Raw genomic sequence first — 20184 nt, forward strand, 5'->3', positions numbered from 1 at the left:
AGCCTCCACGTCCTTCTGGTAGTGCGGCGACCAGAACTGGACGCAGTACTCCAAATGTGGCCTAACCAGCATTCTATACAGCTGCAACATCAGACTCCAGCTTTTATACTCTATACCCTGTCCTATAAAGGCAAGCATACCATATGCCTTCTTCACCACCTTCTCCACCTGTGCTGCCGCCTTCAAGGATTTGTGGACTTGCACACCTAGGTCCCTCTGTGTTTCTATACTCTCGATGGCTCAGGTTCCTTTCTCTGCCTGACATTAGTGAATCAGTTACATTTTTACAGCAATCACGCAGTTTTCACTGTCACTAGTGCTGGCCTCACAAGTAAGCAGATTCATTAAGTTCACAACCCGCAATTGTGTTTTTTGCGGATTCTCTCTCATGCTCCGTTTTCTGTTTTTAATTAATTTTGCAGGATATTAGAAAGGGAGGACTTGTAGACAGTAAATGCAAACAAAATGTCACGTCAAGATCTGACAGGGTCACTTGACTCTTCAGGAGTTGAATATCATTGGTCTTTGATCATGGAAGCAGAGAGCCCTGTTCACAGCAAGAAGAAACTGTACATGTGTTCTGTGTGTGGACGGGGCTTTCGCCAATCTTTCAGCCTGACAAGACACGAGCGCAATCACACTGGAGATAAACCGTGTAAATGTAGGGACTGTGAGAAGGAATTCAATTACCCTTATGAGCTGGAAACACATCGGCGCATTCATACTGGAGAGAGACCATTCGTCTGCTCTACATGTGGGAAGGCGTTTACTCAGTCATCTGCCCTGCTGACACACCGGCATGCTCACACTGGGGAGAGGCCGTTTGTCTGCTCTGTGTGTGGGAAGGCGTTCATTCAGTCGCCCCACCTCCGTGAACACAAACTCATTCACTCTGAGAAGAGACCATTTCGGTGTTCTGACTGTGCAAAGAGATTTAAAAGCAGAAAAGATCTGCTGACACACGGGCGAGTTCACACTGGGGAGAGGCCGTTCACCTGCTACGTGTGCGGGAAGGGGTTCATTGATTCCTCCCACCTACTGAGACACCAGCAAATTCACACTGGGGAGAGGACATTCACCTGCTCCAGGTGTGGGCAGGGATTTACTCAGTCCTCCCACCTGATTGAACATGAACTAGTTCACACGGATAAGAGACCTTTTCAATGTTCGGACTGTGAGAAGAGATTCAAAAGCAAAAGGTATCTACTGAAACACCACCGAACTCATTCTGGGGAGAGACGCTCTTCTTGCTCCCTGTGTGGGAGGGGATTCACTCAGTCATCCGACCTGCTGAGACACCACCAACTTCACCTGTGACTGCAGGAGTTGGATTCTGGCTGTTAATATTACAGATAATCACACCCAGACAGAAACATGTTTCTTTCTGCCAGTTTTAGTAACCTGTTCAACTGGGATGGAATTAATATTCTAAATAGACAACTGAGCTTTGTTTTAACCATAGAACATTACAGCGCAGTTCAGGCCCTTCGGCCCTCGATGTTGCGCCGACCAGTGAAACCAATCTAAAGCCCCTCTAATCGACACTATTCCAATATCATCCATATGTTTATCCAATAACCATTTGACTGCTCTTAGTGTTTTAGATTTTTGCCTTTCCCACCTGACTGCTTAGCATCACCTGGCTGGAACTCAGAATGGGAAATCTGGGGGAGGGTCTTATGACAGAAACAGAACCTCAGCTTGGACACAATCCTTTCAGGCCACACTGAGATTGAGAAACAACACGTTCTCCTGTTATAATCCCAGCTGCTGTTGCTGCTGCGCAGTCAAGCCCCAGAGTGGAATCCCGGCTCAATAAATTGTCATTTTTATTTTTTTGTTTGGAGATGTGGGCCAGGATTCTCCCCCCCAAAAAAATCAAGTGCCCAACAGGTGGGAAAACGGGAGAATTTTCTGACTGTTTTTTGAGCGTACTTGCCTGAACAAATCTCTGACAGTGTGTATCATATAGTGTCTCAGAGGGATTCATGCCAGGAAGTGGGGAGGCCTCGTTCCGATAGAGAGGCCGGAGTCAGCGCGCTGAACGGGCCACTGTCAGCGATGCGATTGACGCATGCACACTGGACTCCACGATCACTGGCCTTCTAATATTTTCCCAGCAACCCCCCCTTTGCCCCGATCGCTGGCCTCCCTCCCCCTCCCCCCCAGTCGCTGGCTTATCGAACCTCCCTGGGCCAGCCCCAACCCTCACTGTCCCCCCAGCCCCGATTTTCTCCCCCCCCCCCCCCCCACCCCAAGGTGGCCAGCCCCAACCCCCTGCCTGATGAAATTAAAGGAGCAGAGAGAGAGGCACCCAGTTAAAGACAGAGCAGACCTGGAGATATTGGCTAGTGAAAAGCCAGGCATCTGAAGGAATCCTAAAGTTGGTGACACCTTTTATACAGTCGGTGAAGCAGTGGTGTTCTACAAAGAACAATACAGCACAGGAACAGGCCCTTCGGCCCTCCAAGCCCGTGCCTGGTCCAAACTAGACCATTCTTTTGTATCCCTCCATTCCCACTCCGTTCATGTGGCTATCTAAATAAGTCTTAAACGTTCCCAGTGTGTCCGCCTCCACCACCTTGCCTGGCAGCGCATTCCAGGCCCCCACCACCCTGTGTGTAAAATATGTCCTTCTGATATCTGTGTTAAATCTCCCCCCCTTCACCTTGAACCTATGACCCCTCGTGAACGTCACCACCGACCTGGGGAAAAGCTTCCCACCGTTCACCCTATCTATACCTTTCATAATTTTATACACCTCTATTAAGTCTCCCCTCATCCTCTGTCTTTCCAGGGAGAACAACCCCAGTTTACCCAATCTCTCCTCATAACTAAGCCCCTCCATACCAGGCAACATCCTGGTAAACCTCCTCTGCACTCTCTCCAAAGCCTCCACGTCCTTCTGGTAGTGTGGCGACCAGAACTGGACGCAGTATTCCAAATGCGGCTGAACCAACGTTCTATACATCTGCAACATCAGACCCCAACTTTTATACTCTATGCCCCGTCCTCTAAAGGCAAGCATGCCATATGCCTTCTTCACTACCTTCTCCACCTGTGACGTCACCTTCAAGGATCTGTGGACTTGCACACCCAGGTCCCTCTGCGTATCTACACCCTTTATGGTTCTGCCATTTATCGTATAGCTCCTCCCTACATTATTTCTACCAAAATGCATCACTTCGCATTTATCAGGACTGAACTCCATCTGCCATTTCTTTGCCCAAATTTCTTTGCCCAAATTTCCAGCCTATCTATATCCTTCTGTAGCTTCTGACAATGCTCCTCACTATCTGCAAGTCCTGCCAATTTTGTGTCGTCCGCAAACTTACTGATCACCCCAGTTACACCTTCTTCCAGATCGTTTATATAAATCACAAACAGCAGAGGTCCCAATACAGAGCCCTGCGGAACACCACTAGTCACAGGCCTCCAGCCGGAAAAAGACCCTTCCACTACCACCCTCTGTCTTCTGTGACCAAGCCAGTTCTCCACCCATCTAGCCACCTCCCCCTTTATCCCATGAGATCCAACCTTTTGCACCAGCCTACCATGAGGGACTTTGTGAAACGCTTTACTAAAGTCCATATAGACGACATCCACGGCCCTTTCCTCGTCAACCATTCTAGTCACTTCTTCAAAAAACTCCACCAGGTTAGTGAGGCATGACCTCCCTCTCACAAAACCATGCTGACTATCGTTAATGAGTTTATTCCATTCTAAATGCGCATACATCCTATCTCTAAGAATCTTCTCCAACAACTTCCCCACCACGGACGTCAAGCTCACCGACCTATAATTACTTGGGTTATCCTTCCTACTCTTCTTAAATAACGGGACCACATTAGCTATCCTCCAATCCTCTGGGACCTCACCTGTGTCCAGTGACGAGACAAAGATTTGCGTCAGAGGCCCAGCGATTTCATCTCTCGTCTCCCTGAGCAGCCTTGGATAGATTCTATCAGGCCCTGGGGATTTGTCAGTCTTTATATTCTCTAACAAACCTAACACTTCCTCCCTTGTAATGGAGATTTTCTCCAACGGTTCAACACTCCCCTCCGAGACACTCCCAGTCAACACATCCCTCTCCTTACTGAATACCGACGCAAAGTATTCATTTAGGATCTCCCCTACTTCTTTGGGCTCCAAGCATAATTCCCCACTTTTGTCCCTGAGAGATCCGATTTTTTCCCTGACAACCCTTTTATTCCTAACGTATGAATAAAATGCCTTGCGATTCTCCTTAATCCTGTCTGCCAAGGACATTTCGTGACCCCTTTTTGCCCTTCTAATTCCCCGTTTGAGTTCTTTCCTACTTTCTTTGTACTCCTCCAGAGCTCCCTCCGTTTTTAGCTGCCTGGACCTAACATACGCCTCTCTTTTCTTTTTGACCAGTCCCTCAATTTCCCTGGTTATCCACGGTTCTCGAATCCTACCCTTCCTATCCTTTTTTACAGGCACATGCCTATCCTGCAGCCCTAACAACTGTTCCTTAAAAGACTCCCACATACCAGATGTGGATTTACCCTCAAACAGCCTCTCCCAATCAACAGCTGCCAATTTCTGCCTAATCCCACTAAAGTTAGCCTTCCCCCAATCCAACACCTTACCTTTGGGACACCACTCATCCTTTTCCATCACTATCCTAAAGCTAACAGAATTGTGGTCACTATTTGCCACATGTTCCCCTACCGAAACTTTGAAGACCTGACCGGGCTCAGTCCCCAGTACTAGGTCCAGTATAGCCCCCTCTCTAGTTGGGCTATCTATATATTGTTCCAAAGAACCCTCCTGTATGCATTTTACAAATTCCTCCCCATTCAGAGTCCCAGCTCTCAGTGATTTCCAGTCTATACCAGGGAAGTTGAAGTCTCCCACTACAACAACCCTATTTTTCCTGCACCTATCCAGTATCTCCTGACATATCCGTTCTTCCACTTCCCTTGGACTGTTGGGGGGTCTGTAGTATACCCCCAACATAGTGACTGCGCCCTTCCTGTTTCTAAGCTCCCCCAGAGTGACTCGTTACACGACCCCTCTGAATTGTCCTCCCTCTGCACCGCTGTAATATGATCTCCAACTAATACTGCTACTCCCCCACCTCTTTTGGCCCCTCCTCTGTCTCGCCTCAAACACTTGTACCCCGGAATATTCAGCTGCCAGTCCTGTCCCTCTTTCAACCAAGTCTCTGTCACCGCAACCACATCCAAATTCCTCGTGAGCATTAAGGCCCTAAGTTCGTCTGTCTTACCTGCTACGCTCCTTGCATTGAAGTATAAGCCCTCCAGGCCCAGTGAGGTCATCCTCCCCCAGAGTGCTCTTCTTCTTTGCCAGCCTTGTCCTGGCCCCAAGCTCGTCCCCAACCTCTACACTTGTAGACCTAATATTTTGATCCCCACCCCCCTGCCGTACTAGTTTAAACCCCCCCGAACTGCACTAGCAAAACTCCCCTTCTGATGGTACCTGAGAGATTGCGACAAGCAGCCAGCCTGATCACCCCCTCACTCCCTACCGCACCGATCCCATTGGAGAGTGGCAGGGGGTGCCCACCCCACCCCACCATCAATCATCCTCCAGTAGGCCCCACCCCCACGGCACTGCCTGGTGGGCAGTGCCAGGTTGGCAATATCCAAGGGGCAACCCCCTTGCCCCCAACTTCCCGGGGGGGGCCATTCCCACCAACGGGGTTAGTATGCCTGTTCCCCTTTGGAACAGTTGTAAACCCCGCTGATGGGAACTTCTCACGGGGGAGGGGGGGGGGCGTGGGGGGAGACGCTAGTGGGCCTGCTAATCATATGGAAATAGCTATTTCCATATGGTAATCAGCTCCGCCTATTTCTGGTGTGGAGCTAATTACACTAAAAAAAAGGCCTTTGGAGGGTCACGATTTGCTCGACACGGTTGCAAGCCCCGCTGAAGGGCCCCTGCTGATGTCTCCTGGCACGCTGTGCTACTCAAGCAGCACAGTGGGCTGGGAGAATCCCGGCCATGGATGTACAGTCACAGGACAGCCAATTAACTTTTTTAAAAAAATAAAATATTTATTCCACAAGTTTAACTATAATACACTGCACCTTCACTACCACTTACCTTCTCAAATATACACAGATCAATGAGAATTATACAAGTTGCAAAATCTATCTTGTACTCTAATGTTCTCAGTTAAGTACACAGCCCATGTAAACCAACAGGCGAAATGTGGTCAGACACACCACATTCTGAAACCAAGTGACAGATGCCACCCAATTGAACTCATGTGGATTTTTCATGCAATTCCCCCCATCCCCTCTAGATGTTTGTCACACTGAGAGCCAACTGTCTCATCGGAACTCTGATTTGCATGAGGGCAACACAGCAAATTATTCCAGTTTCCAATCACAACTTTCAAAGAACACAATTTGAAATCTTTTTCCACACCAAGCATTGTCTCAGATCCAAGGATCCACGTCCAGGACTTCAACCTCTCCTTTCAGTATTTTTCTGCCTATTCAAGCTTCCACACAATCTCTCAGATACCCAGCCACGCGATCCGAACACCTGCTTCACCGACTGTATAAAGGTGTCACCAACCTTAGGATTCCTTCAGTTGCCTGGCTTCTCACTAGCCAATGTCTCCAGGTCTGCTCTGGTCTTTAACTGGTGCCTCTCTCTCTGCTCCTTTAACTTCAGATTCCTGTTCCTTATTCCTTTAAATTCCTGGAAATTTCATTGCCTGATTTCTTGCTGTTCTTTAGCTTTTGGAACTTGTTTTCTGCATCCCTGTATGGTACTGGCAATGTCTGTGGGAGCTGCTTTCTTCCAACTGAACCCAAATGTTTCTCCTTTTCAGTGTGGGCCTCTCAGCAATATTATAAGTTCTATTACTCCTATGATTGCTTTTGTCACAGACAGGTTGGGGGTCAATTTAAACTGCCCTGATTTCCTATTCTCTACTAACCATAAATTTTGAAATGTTCCAGTCCTCCATTAGTAAACTGACAGCAAACTTGAGGTAAAAGGGTTGATTTATTTTCACTCGCGTGCAAGTGGAGTTTTGCGATGACCACCCATTTCTTTCACTCATTCAATAAATGGGGGATAAGGAAAAAGAAAGAGGATTCGGGGAATGACCACTATGAAAACACAAGTATGGGTTTTACCTGTGTCCAGAATCAGAAGTCAACTGGAATGTTCCTTCCGAGGGGAGGTTGGCTGATTGGAGAATGCTCTGTCTTCCCAGAGTGAGATTCCCATGACAGGAGAAGGCACATGGAATGAGTCAGTTGAGAGACACGAGTTCCAAGGTTCCTGCAGTTGGCAGGTTTGATCAAGGGTCTGATAGCAGACAGCGCAGGCTGTTACCCAGAGGTTCTGTTCATGTTGACAGGTCAGACAGTAACTCCTGGCAGTCAGTTCCAACTGACAAGATCACACTGCAGTTTGGGGGAGGGCATGTGACATACCCCCTCGCTATTGGACACAGGGTGACTGGAATCCTGAGGTTTAATGCGAGCTTCTGTTTTTGGAGGCACTGGTCATGAGTCGGTAAACAGACACTGCCTTGTTGAGGCCATTGTGTCAGAATTGCTAATGCTTCAACCCATTAGCATCACTGTGGGAGATTACGACCTGCCAAGACTTTCCTTTGGAGTTAGCTGAACCACTCTCTGTCCCTGTGGCAAAAAAAGAGTTTCTTGAACCAATTCACACCTCCGTTGGGAGATGAAAATCCAGTCTCTGATTTCCAAGTTAAGAGGGATCTAGAACAGGGTTGAGGGGATTTTCACAGTAACTTCATTTGCAGTGTTAATGCAAGCCTTACTTGTGACTAAGAAATAAACTTTTTACTTTTAGATGTGGTGTAGATTTAAAAATTGCAGACTCTGAGATTGTCACTGCTCTGTCAGGTGAGCCGAAATAACTCCTGCACTGTCAAGATGAGGGGATAGTTCTCCTTGATATCCCAGCCAATATTTATCCAATATAATCCTTCCTGAAATGTAATGCCCAGAGTAAAGATGTCTGGCTGCGATTGTATACAGAGCCTTGGTGAGACCTCACCTCAGGTATTGTGCAGAGCTTTGGTCTCCCTAAGGAAGGATATACTGACCATAGAAGCTGTGCAACAAAGGATCCCGTCAACTCAACACTCTGATCAAAACCTTTGATCCGGACCTTCAAAACCCCCTCTGTGCTCTCATCCCACGTACTCCACGCGTTGGAGATCTCTACTGCCTCCCAAAGATACACAAGGCAAACACACCCAGCCGTCCCATCGTTTCAGGCAATGGAACCCTGTGCAAGAACCTCTCCGGCTATGTCGAGGGCATCCTGAAACCCATTGTACAAAGAACCCCCAGCTTTTGTCGTGACACTACAGTCTTCCTACAGAAACTCAGCACACATGGAGCAGTTGAACCAGGAGCACTCCTCGTCACAATGGATGTCTCGGCACTCTACACCAGCAACCCCCACGATGATGGCATTGCTGCAATGGCCTCAGTACTCAATGCCGTCAACTGCCAGTTTCCAGATGCAATTTTACAACTCATCCGCTTCATCCTGGACCACAATATCTTCACCTTCAACAACCAGTTCTTCATCCAGACACACGGAACAGCCATGGGGACCAAATTCGCACCTCAATATGCCAACATCTTCATGCACAGGTTCGAACAAGACTTCTTCACCGCACAGGACCTTCAACCGATGCTATACACTAGGTACATCGATGATATTTTCTTCCTTTGGAGTCATGGTGAGCAATCACTGAAACAACTATATGATGACATCAACAAGTTCCATCCCACCATCAGACTCACCATGGACTACTCTCTGGAATCGGTTGCATTTTTGGACGCACGCATCTCCATTAAGGACGGTCACCTCAGCACCTCACTGTACCGCAAGCCCATGGATAACCTCATGATGCTCCACTTCTCCAGCTTCCACCCTAAACACGTAAAAGAAGCCATCCCCTACGGACAAGCCCTCCAAATACACAGGATCTGCTCGGATGAGGAGGAACGCAACAGACACCTCCAGACGCTGAAAGATGCCCTCATAAGAACAGGATATAGCGCTCGACTCATTGATCAACAGTTCCGACGCGCCACAGCGAAAAACCGCACCGACCTCCTCAGAAGACAAACATGGGACATGGTGGACAGAGTACCTTTCGTCGTCCAGTACTTCCCCGGAGCGGAGAAGCTACGGCATCTCCTCTGGAGCCTTCAACATGTCATTGATGAAGACGAACATCTCGCCAAGGCCATCCCCACACCCCCACTTCTTGCCTTCAAACAACCACGCAACCTCAAACAGACCATTGTCCGCAGCAAACTACCCAGCCTTCAGGAGAACAGTGACCACGACACCACACAACCCTGCCACAGCAACCTCTGCAAGATGTGCCGGATCATCGACACGGATGCCATCATCTCACGTGAGAACACCATCCACCAGGTACACGGTACCTACTCTTGCAACTCAGCCAACGTTGTCTACCTGATACGCTGCAGGAAAGGATGTCCCGAGGCATGGTACATTGGGGAAACCATGCAGACGCTACGACAATGGATGAATGAACACCGCTCGACAATCACCAGGCAAGACTGTTCTCTTCCTGTGGGGGAGCACTTCAGCAGTCACGGGCATTCAGCCTTGGATCTTCAGGTAAGCGTTCTCCAAGGTGGCCTTCACAACACACGACAGCGCAGAGTCGCTGAGCAGAAACTGATAGCCAAGTTCCGCACACATGAGGATGGCCTAAACCGGGAGGTTGGATTTATGTCACATTATCAGTAACCCCCACAGCTTGCCTCCTGGACTTGCAGAATTTCACTAGCTGTTCTGTCTGGAGACAATACACATCTCTTTAACCTGTGTTGAATGCTCCCTCCACCCACATTGTCTGTACATTTAAGACCTGGCTGGCTGTAGGATTCGCATTCTAATCAGTATTCTGCAACTTGATTCTGTCTGTGCACTGTTTGAGAGCAGATTTCCACTCCATCTGCCGAAGGAGCAGCGCTCCGAAAGCTTATGGTATTTGCTACCAAATAAACCTGTTGGACTTTAACCTGGTGTTGTGAGACTTCCAACAAAGGATCGCCAGATTAATCCTTGGGATAGCAAGATTGTCCAGTGATGAGGGATTGAGGTAACTGGGCCAGTATCCCCTAGATTTTCAAAGAATGAAACGGGGTGTGACAGGGTAGGTGTGGAGAAGTAGAGGACGCAGTCTCAGAATAAGGGGCAGGCCATTTAAGATAGAAATGGGGAACAATTTCTTCATGCTGAGGGCGGCAAATTCTGGAAAACTCTACCCTAAAGGGCTGTGGATGCTCAATCAATGAGCATGCTCAGAACAGAATTTGACTCATTTCTGGACATTAAGGGATATGGAGATGATGTGAGGAAATGGAGTAAGAGGTAGATGATCAGACCTGAATGATGTGACAGGCTTGAGGGGCCATTCCTATTTGCTATGATTCTGTCCCATCTGGTACTGGATGGACCCTGTGTGTCTCTGTAGCAATAATCATTGTGACGTTGACGCTGGTCTCTATGCTGTCTAGAGATGACGCTGGCTAGCCACATTGTCAAAAGTCACTCAGGAAAGCAGTGGCGCCCTGCTCAACCTGACTGACCCCATTTGGCCCTGAAACCCAGGAACAATGCTGTGTGAGGGCAATGGTACAAGCTCAATCTCCCATTGAGAATGTAAAGGAACGGGAGCAAGGCAGAGGTTCAAAAAGCATTGCCAGGAAATTTCTGAAATTAGAAATAAGAGACACAAAAAACTGATGTCAGAGTTGCATTATAAACAGAAGGAGGATAGCAGGATCCAAGCTTCAGTTTTAGGCCGGTAGCAGCGCAGACACAGAGGCTGGAATTTAACGTAATGCTGGGAAGGCTCACTACATTGTGCCAATCAGACACTTCACTGGGCAGCAGTGGTTCATCCCTGGGCCACGGGAGCGGAAGTCCCGCCTGCCAAGAGCTGCCAACCAATCATAGGCCAGCAGCAGAACTGCCTCAGCAATGGTGGATGTACTGCAGGTAGTCCAGGAACAGAGGGGTATGATGGATCTGCACTCGATGGAGATTAGAAGGATGAGGGGGGATCTCATTGAAACTTACAGAATACTGAAAGGCCTGGATAGAGTGGACGTGGAGAAGGTGTTTCCGTTAGCGGGAGAGACTAGGATCCAAGGGCACAGCCTCAGAGTAAAAGGACGATCCTTTAGAACCGAGATGAGGAGGAACTTCTTCAGCCAGAAGGTGGCGAATCTGTGGAATTCATTGCCACAGAAGGCTGTGGAGGCCAGGTCATTGAGTGTATTTAAGATAGAGATAGATAGGTTCTTGATTGGTTAGGAGATCAAAGGTTACGGGGAAAAGGCGGGAGAATGGAGTTGAGAAACGTATCAGCCATGATTGAATGGAGTAGCAGACTCGATGGGCCGAATGGCCTAATTCTGCTCCTATATCTTATGGTCTTATAGTCTGATGGGTGCTGGGTAGGGAATCACAGGGGAGGGGAGGGGAGGGCAGTGCTGGCAGCAAGGGCAGCAGGTTAGCTCTCAATGGGCAGCCCTTCCCGATGCCAGGTCCTTGATCAGGCACTTTGAATGAGGGAACCCACAAACAAAAGTTCAGTAAAAAGACTAAAGTTAGCCTCCCCGTATAGCAAAGTGAAATAAAAATGATTCTCTGGTTGGGATTAGTTGGATAAGAATGGAACCAGGTGAGAGCAGTCACACACAGCTGGACAGTAGTGGAGGACGATGGGCTGAATGGCCTCATTCTGTGCTGTATCTTTTCTGTGATGAGGAACTCATATTGGCAATCTGGTTCATGAACCCTCTCAGGAAAACATGTTCATAAAATCAACCCTTCAATCTGTACCATTGATCATTACCGCTCCAAAAACTAATTTTAAAAGTGGTTTCACAATCAAACCACAAATGCACAGGTCAATCACAAACAGGGTCACCCTCGCCAGTGAGGTCACCACCTGGGAGGTCATGTGACCGCTCAAGTCACATGACGTCACAATAAAATTTGTGACCTCACTAAAGCCGAAAATAAGGACACAGAAATGTTTTCAAATGAAGGCCAGTGGCTTGGTCACCGAACAGTTAAACTTTGCCCGTGATTCCCCCCAAATCGGTTCAAAATGCCCACCCCAGTGGGTAAACCGAGTGTTTCACATTGGCATCAACAGTGGCTGTCAGGTGGGATTCACCCGCCTGAACGATGCAAATTTATGCATCACAGGAAACGCCCTCGCCAGCCTGGCACTTGAGGTAAGGGCGCGATCCCCCAATCTCCGTGCTGACTGACTATCCAATCCCCACAATAGAAATGGTGAACCACCACCCCCCCCCCCCCCCCCCCCTGACTGACCAGGGGAATATCACCAACCCCTCATCACAGTGGGGCATCTGCCCCCCCCCCCCCCCGCCTCACCCCCCACAGCACAGAAATAACGGGTCACTCCGTTATTCACACAGGCATGAGGGTGACTTGGCCACCCTGTCCAACCAGAGGCCTGTACAACTCCCCCGTCCACAAGAGAGGCACTCCCAGGTGGACCCCCCTCATGACCCCTGTTTAATGGTCACTTTGGAAGAAATAATAGCAAATTGGATTATTATCTAAATGGAAAGAAATTACAACATGCTGCTGTGCAGAGGGACCTGGGGGTCCTTGTGCATGAGATGCAAAAACCCAGTCTGCAGGTGCAACAGGTGATCAAGAAGGCCTTGGAGGGAGTGCAGAGAAGGTTCACCAGGTTGATACCAGAGATGAGGGGTGTTGATTATGAGGAGAGACTGAGCAGATTGGGTTTGCATTCGTTGGAATTTAGAAGGCTGAGGGGGGATCTTATAGAGACCTATAAGATAATGAAGGGGCTGGATAGGGTCGAGGTGGAGAGATTTTTTCCACTTAGAAAGGAAACTAGAACTAGAGGGCACAGCCTCAAAATAAAGGGGGGTCAGTTTAGGACAGAGTTGAGGAGGAACTTCTTCTCTCAGAGGGTGGTGAATCTCTGGAATTCTCTGCCCACTGAAGTGGTGGAGGCTACCTCGTTGAATATGTTTAAATCACGGATAGATGGATTCCTGATCGGTAAGGGAATTAGGGGTTATAGGGATCAGGCGGGTAAGTGGAACTGATCCACTTCAGATCAGCCATGATCTTATTGAATGGCGGGGCAGGCTCGAGGGGCTCGATGGCCTACTCCTGCTCCTATTTCTTATGTTCTTATGTCACGGGGGATCATCAATAGATCTCCCTGAGGACCTCATTGAATATGAGCTCCCCCATTAGGAAAGTGGAGGTTCGCACAATAGGGAAGGAGTAAAACCAGCTGGCTCCACACAGGCCGGCAGTCGATAGACTCAGGACTGATTCGCACTCTGTAGACAAAAGAACAAAGAACAGTACAGCACAGGAAACAGGCCCTTCGGCCCTCCAAGCCTGTGCCGCTCCTTGGTCCAACTAGACCAATCGTTTGTATCCCTCCATTCCCAGGCTGCTCATGTGACTATCCAGGTAAGTCTTAAACGATGTCAGCGTGCCTGCCTCCACCACCCTACTTGGCAGCGCATTCCAGGCCCCCACCACCCTCTGTGTAAAAAAACATCCCTCTAATATCTGAGTTATACTTCGCCCCTCTCACCTTGAGCCCGTGACCCCTCGTGAACATCACTTCTGATCTGGGAAAAAGCTTCCCACCGTTCACCCTATCTATCCCCTTCATAATCTTGTACACCTCTATTAGATCTCCCCTCATTCTCCGTCTTTCCAAGGAGAACAACCCCAGTCTACCCAATCTCTCCTCATAGCGAAGACCCTCCATACCAGGCAACATCCTGGTAAACCTTCTCTGCACTCTCTCTAACGCCTCCACGTCCTTCTGGTAGTGCGGCGACCAGAACTGGACGCAGTACTCCAAATGTGGCCTAACCAGCGTTCTATACAGCTGAATCATCAGACTCCAGCTTTTATACTCTATACCCCGTCCTATAAAGGCAAGCATACCATATGCCTTCTTCACCACCTTCTCCACCTGTGTTGCCACCTTCAAGGATTTGTGGACTTGCACACCTAGGTCCCTCTGTGTTTCTATACTCCTGATGACTCTGCCATTTATTGTATAACTCCTCCCTACATTATTTCTTCCAAAATGCATCACTTCGCATTTATCCGGATTAAACTCCATTTGCCACCTCTCCGCCCAATTTTCCAGCCTATTTATATCCTGCTGTATTGCCCGACAATGCTCTTCGCTATCCACAAGTCCAGCCATCTTCGTGTCATCCGCAAACTTGCTGATTACACCAGTTACACCTTCTTCCAAATCAGTTATATATATCACAAATAGCAGAGGTCCCAGTACAGAGCCCTGCGGAACACCACTGGTCACAGACCTCCAGCCGGAAAAAGACCCTTCGACCACTACCCTCTGTCTTCTATGGCCAAGCCAGTTCTCCACCCATCTAGCCACTTCTCCTTGTATCCCATGAGCCTTAACCTTCTTAACCAACTTGCCATGTGGGACTTTGTCAAATGCCTTACTGAAATCCATATAGACGACATCCACGGCCCTTCCTTCATCAACCGTTTTTGTCACTGGTGTTGAAAGGTGTTCAGATATCACTATAAATAAAAGGGTGATTGGTGATGGAAGACTGCCTCGGTAAGATTATTATGCTGGCAATGAGGATCGGATAGATAAGCCTATAACAGACGCATTTAGGACCCTCTGAGACACTGGGCAGAGGTATTCGCAGATGAAGAAAGAGGGATTGGCAGTGCTCTTTGGTGTTTAAAAAGTTCCATCAATACATCTATGGTAGATGCCTTTTCATAGTGACTGACCATAAACCATTGCTGGGACTTTTTAAAGAAGACAATACTCCCCCATTGCCTGGATACAGCTTTGAACCTTGTTACTGATAGCTTATGAATACTTCCCAGAGCACTGGCCCAGGACTTGGAATAGCTAATGCTAATGCACTGAGTCATCTGCCATTGTCCATAAGTCCGGTCTCGCCACCAGAGGCCGTGATGACCCTCAATCTTTTGGGCTGGTATCTGCAAGGCCCGGATGCAAAAGGACCCAGTCCTGTCCAAATTGAAAAAGATAATTCTGTATCGGGGATTCAGAGGAATCCCAGAGCAAGTGAAACACTACTTGACACAGAAAGATGAGCTCGATGTTGAGGGTGGCATCATCCCCTGGGGTTCCGGTGTAGTTGTCCCTCATCCCAGGGCGACGTCTGATAGTTATGGAATTACATCATGGTCACCCTGGGATTTCAAAGATGAGAATGCTAGCCAGGAGCTGCTACACATGGTGGCCTAGCCTCGAAACAGACTTGGTTAGACAGTGAGAGTTGTGCAAAGAGAATCAAAAACTCCTCCCTACATCCATGGGGAGTGGCCTGGTTGACCCTGAATGCGAGTGCATGTGGATTTCGCTGGGCCGTTTTGGGCTCCATTGTCCTGATTATGGTTGACCCACATTCCAAGAAGTTGGAGATACATCGAGTGGGCTCCACCACTTCCCATGCTACCCTACCACAAAGTTCCTGCATGAATGGGATACCTGAAGTCCTGGTCTCTGACAATGGCACTGCCTTTGCTAGCACCGAGTTTCAGACCTTCATGCTTTCCAATGGAATCAAACAGATTAGCACCTCATCACCCATCATTGAGTAGGTTGGCTGAACGAGCGGTGCAGATTTTTAAGCTCGACATAACCAAGCAACCTACAGCGTCCATAGAGACCAAACCGGCATGACTTTTATTGAACTACAGGACTACCCCTCTCAAAATGACAGGAATTGCCCCAGCAGAATTATTAATGGGACAGAGGCTTCGGACAAGATTCAAAGGATCTACGGTGACTTGGCTGCTTGCATTCCGAATTGGCTTGCCCATAAAAGCCAGAGTAGTGGTGGAAGGGTATTTTTCTGACTGGAGGTCTGTGACTATTGATGTTCGTCATGATGTGGAGATGCCAGCGTTGGACTGGGGTAAACACAGTAAGAGTTTTAACAACACCAGGTTAAAGTCCAACAGGTTTATTTGGTAGCAAATACCATTAGCTTTCGGAGCGCTGCCCTTTCGTCAGATGGAGTGATAGCTTATGAATAGCTAATCAGTATTCTGTAACTTGATTTTGTGTCTCTGTGCCCTGTTTGAGAGCAGATTTCCACTCCATCTGACGAAGGAGCAGCGCTCCGAAAGCTAATGGTATTTGCTACCAAATAAACCTGTTGGACTTTAACCTGGTGTTGTTAAATCTGTTACTATTGATGTTCCACAGGAACCTGTACTGGGATCTCTGCTGTCTGTAATATAGACAAATGACTTGGATGAAAACGCAGATGGGTGGATTAGTAAATTTGCAGATGACACAAAAATAGGTGGAGTTGTGGATAGTGTAGAATGTTGTCAAAGGATACAGCGGAATATAAATCCGTTTCAGATATGGACAGAGAAATGACAGATGGAGTTTAGTCCGGGCAAGTGTGAGGTGCTGCACTTTGGGAGATTAAGGGTAATTATACAGTTAATGGCAGGACCCTAACAGCATTGATGTACAGAGAGATCTTGGGGTTCAAGTCCATAGCTCCCTGAAAATGGCCACACAAGTAGATTAGGTGGTAAAGAAGGCGTATGGCATGCTTGCCTTTACTGGTCGGGGCATTGAGTACAAGAGTCAGGATGTTATGTTGCCGCTTTATAAAACTTTGGCTAGGCTGCACTTATGAGCATTGCATTCAATTCTGGTGGCCACATTACAAGAAGGATGTGGAGGTTTTGGAGAGGGTGCAGAAGAGGTTTACCAGGATGCTGCTTGGATTAGAGGGTATGAGCTATCAGGAGAAGCTGGATAAACCAGAGTTGTTTTCTCTGGAACAGCGTAGGCTGAGGGGAGACCTGATGGAAGTCTTTAAAATTGTGAGAGACATAGATAGGGTTGACGGTCAGAATCTATTCCCCAGAGTTAAAAGTTGGAATTTTACCGCCCTGCCCGCCACGGGAATCAGAGCGGCCGCGGAGCGGACAATGGAAAGGTCCGTTGACATTGAGCGGGATTTTACAGTTTTGGGACGAACGAAGCCGTAAAATCCTTCTAGAAATGTCCAATACTAGAGAGCATGCACTTAAGGTGAGGGGGGAAAGTTGAAAGGAGATGTGAAGGGCAAGTTGTTTTACACAGAGAGTGGTAGGTGTCTGGAATGCGCTGCCTAGAATGGTGGTGGAGGCAGATACGATAGGGGCATTTAAGTGGCTTTTAGATAAGCGCGTGAATATGCAAGGAATGGAGGGGATATGGGCCAAGGGCAGGCAGAAGGGATTGGTTAAATTTGGCGTATCTTTGGCACAATATCGTGGGCTGAAGGGTGTGTTCTTTTGTTGTACTCCTTCTATGTTCTAAACCAACTATTCCCAAATCTGGTGGCAGGGTGGAGTCCTAATAAGAGAACCAGAAGAAGAATTATGATTCTGTAAGGATAGAAAGAATGTTCAAAACCAGTGACCTCATCCACGTGAGGAACTCCAGGGACGGCCTCAGTTGGGTCCCTGGGATTATATCGGACAAAACGGGTCCGTGTCTTATAAGATCCAATTGCAGGGTAAAATTGTCAGGAAACACCTGGACCAGCTCAGGAGTAGGGAGCCTGTGCCAGTGCAGGCCTCATTACCAGCCATGGGGATGGCCACTGTCAGTGTCGAGCTGCCAATGGAGCTGTACCCCCCAGCCGGCCCCTCTGGGCGTGAGACCTTGAGGAGACCCGGAGTCGGTGACTTTGTGCGCTCTCTTTGGAAGCGCAGGTCTCTGATCTGCTTCACACCCTCACATTTTCTTCCTTTGGAGTCATGGTGAGTCATGGTGAGCAATCACTGAAACAACTATATTATGACATCAACAAGTTCCATCCCACCATCTGACTCACCATGGACTACTCTCCGGAATCGGTTGCATTCTTGGACACACGCATCTCCATTAAGGACGGTCACCTCAGCACTTCACTGTACCGCAAACCCACGGATAACCTCACGATGCTCCACTTCTCCAGCTTCCACCCTAAACACGTAAAAGAAGCCATCCCCTACGGACAAGCCCTCCGAATACACAGGATCTGCTCGGATGAGGAGGATCGCAACAGACACCTCCAGACGCTGAAAGATGCCCTCATAAGAACAGGATATGGCGCTCGACTCATCGATCAACAGTTCCGACGCGCCACAGCGAAAAATCGCACCGACCTCCTCAGAAGACAAACACGGGACACGGTGGACAGAGTACCCTTCGTTGTCCAGTACTTCCCCGGAGCGGAGAAGCTACGGCATCTCCTCCGGAGCCTTCAACATGTCATTGATGAAGACGAACATCTCGCCAAGGCCATCCCCACACCCCCACTTCTTGCCTTCAAACAACCACGCAACCTCAAACAGACCATTGTCCGCAGCAAACTACCCAGCCTTCAGGAGAACAGTGACCATGACACCACACAACCCTGCCACAGCAACCTCTGCAAGATGTGCTGGATCATCGACACGGATGCCATCATCTCACGTGAGAACACCTTCTACCAGGTACACGGTACATACTCTTGCAACTCGGCCAACGTTGTCTACCTGATACGCTGCAGGAAAGGATGTCCCGAGGCATGGTACATTGAGGAAACCATGCAGACGCTACGACAACGGATGAATGAACACCACTTGACAATCACCAGGCAAGACTGTTCTCTTCCTGTGGGGGAGCACTTCAGCAGTCACGGGCATTCAGCCTTGGATCTTCAGGTAAGCGTTCTCCAAGGCGGCCTTCACGGCACACGACAGCGCAGAGTCGCTGAGCAGAAACTGATAGCCAAGTTCCGCACACATGAGGACGGCCTAAACCGGGATGTTGGATTTATGTCACATTATCAGTAACCCCCACAGCTTTCCCCCTGATCTTGCAGAATCTTACTAGCTGTTCTGTCTGGAGACAATACACATCTCTTTAACCTGTGTTTAATGTTCCCTCCACCCACTTTATCTTTAAGACCTGGCTGGCTGTAGAGATTTGCATTCTAATTAGTATTCTGTAACTTGATTTTGTGTCTCTGTGCCCTGTTGGAGAACAGATTTTCACTCCATCTGATGAAGGGGCAGCGCTCCGAAAACGTATGGTATTTGCTACCAAATAAACCTGTTGGACTTTAACCTGGTGTTGTGAGACTTCTTACTGTGCTCACACCCTATGATCCAGTCCTGCCTGCAACCAACCCCAGACCGATCGCTAAACAGTGGAAAAGAACACCCGTGGCAGGGGTGCAGGGGAAGAAATGGACTTGAACGGGGAAGGATGTTATGATGGCCACGAGGGATCATCAATAGATCTTCCCGTTTGATTTGATTTATTATTGTCACATGTATTAGTATGCAGTGAAAAGTATTGTTTCTTGCACGCTATTCAGACAAAGCATACTGTTCATAGAGAAGGAAATGAGAGAGTGCAGAATGTAGTGTTACAGTCATAGCTAGGGTGTAGCGAAAGATCAACTTAATGCGAGGTAGGTCCATTCAAAAGTCTGACAGCAGCAGGGAAGAAGCTGTTCTTGAGTCGGTTGGTACGTGACCTCAGACTTTTGTATCTTTTTCCCGATGGAAGAAGGTGGAAGAGAGAATGTCCGGGGTGCGTGGGGTCCTTAATTATGTTGGCTGCTTTGCCGAGGCAGCGGGAAGTGTAGACAGAGTCAATGGATGGGGGGGCTGGTTTGTGTGGACTACATTCACGACCTTTTGTAGTTCCTTGCGGTCTTGGGCAGAGCAGGAGCCATATCAAGCTGTGATACAACCAGAAAGAATACTTTCTATGGTGAAATTTCTATGGCGAAAAATGGTTTGAAAATGGCCTCGTTAAAAATGAGCTCCCCTATTTGGAGAGTGAAGGCTCGTCCAAAAGCAAAGGAACAGTGGATGGGGGCTGAGGGGGGTTTAACACCAGCTGCCTCCACTCAGGCCAGCAGTCGAGAGACTCGGGACGAATCTGCACTCTGTAGCCATTGAACTGTGTTTAGAACCCGCTGTAAATAAAGGTGATTGGTGATGGAAGACTTGCCACAGTAAGATTATTACAACCGCCTCAGAACTGCCCTCAGGAACCTCCCCTCAGGACAC

This window comes from Mustelus asterias, chromosome 24 (assembly GCF_964213995.1).
Source record: "Mustelus asterias chromosome 24, sMusAst1.hap1.1, whole genome shotgun sequence".
In the NCBI taxonomy this organism is placed as follows: domain Eukaryota; kingdom Metazoa; phylum Chordata; class Chondrichthyes; order Carcharhiniformes; family Triakidae; genus Mustelus; species Mustelus asterias.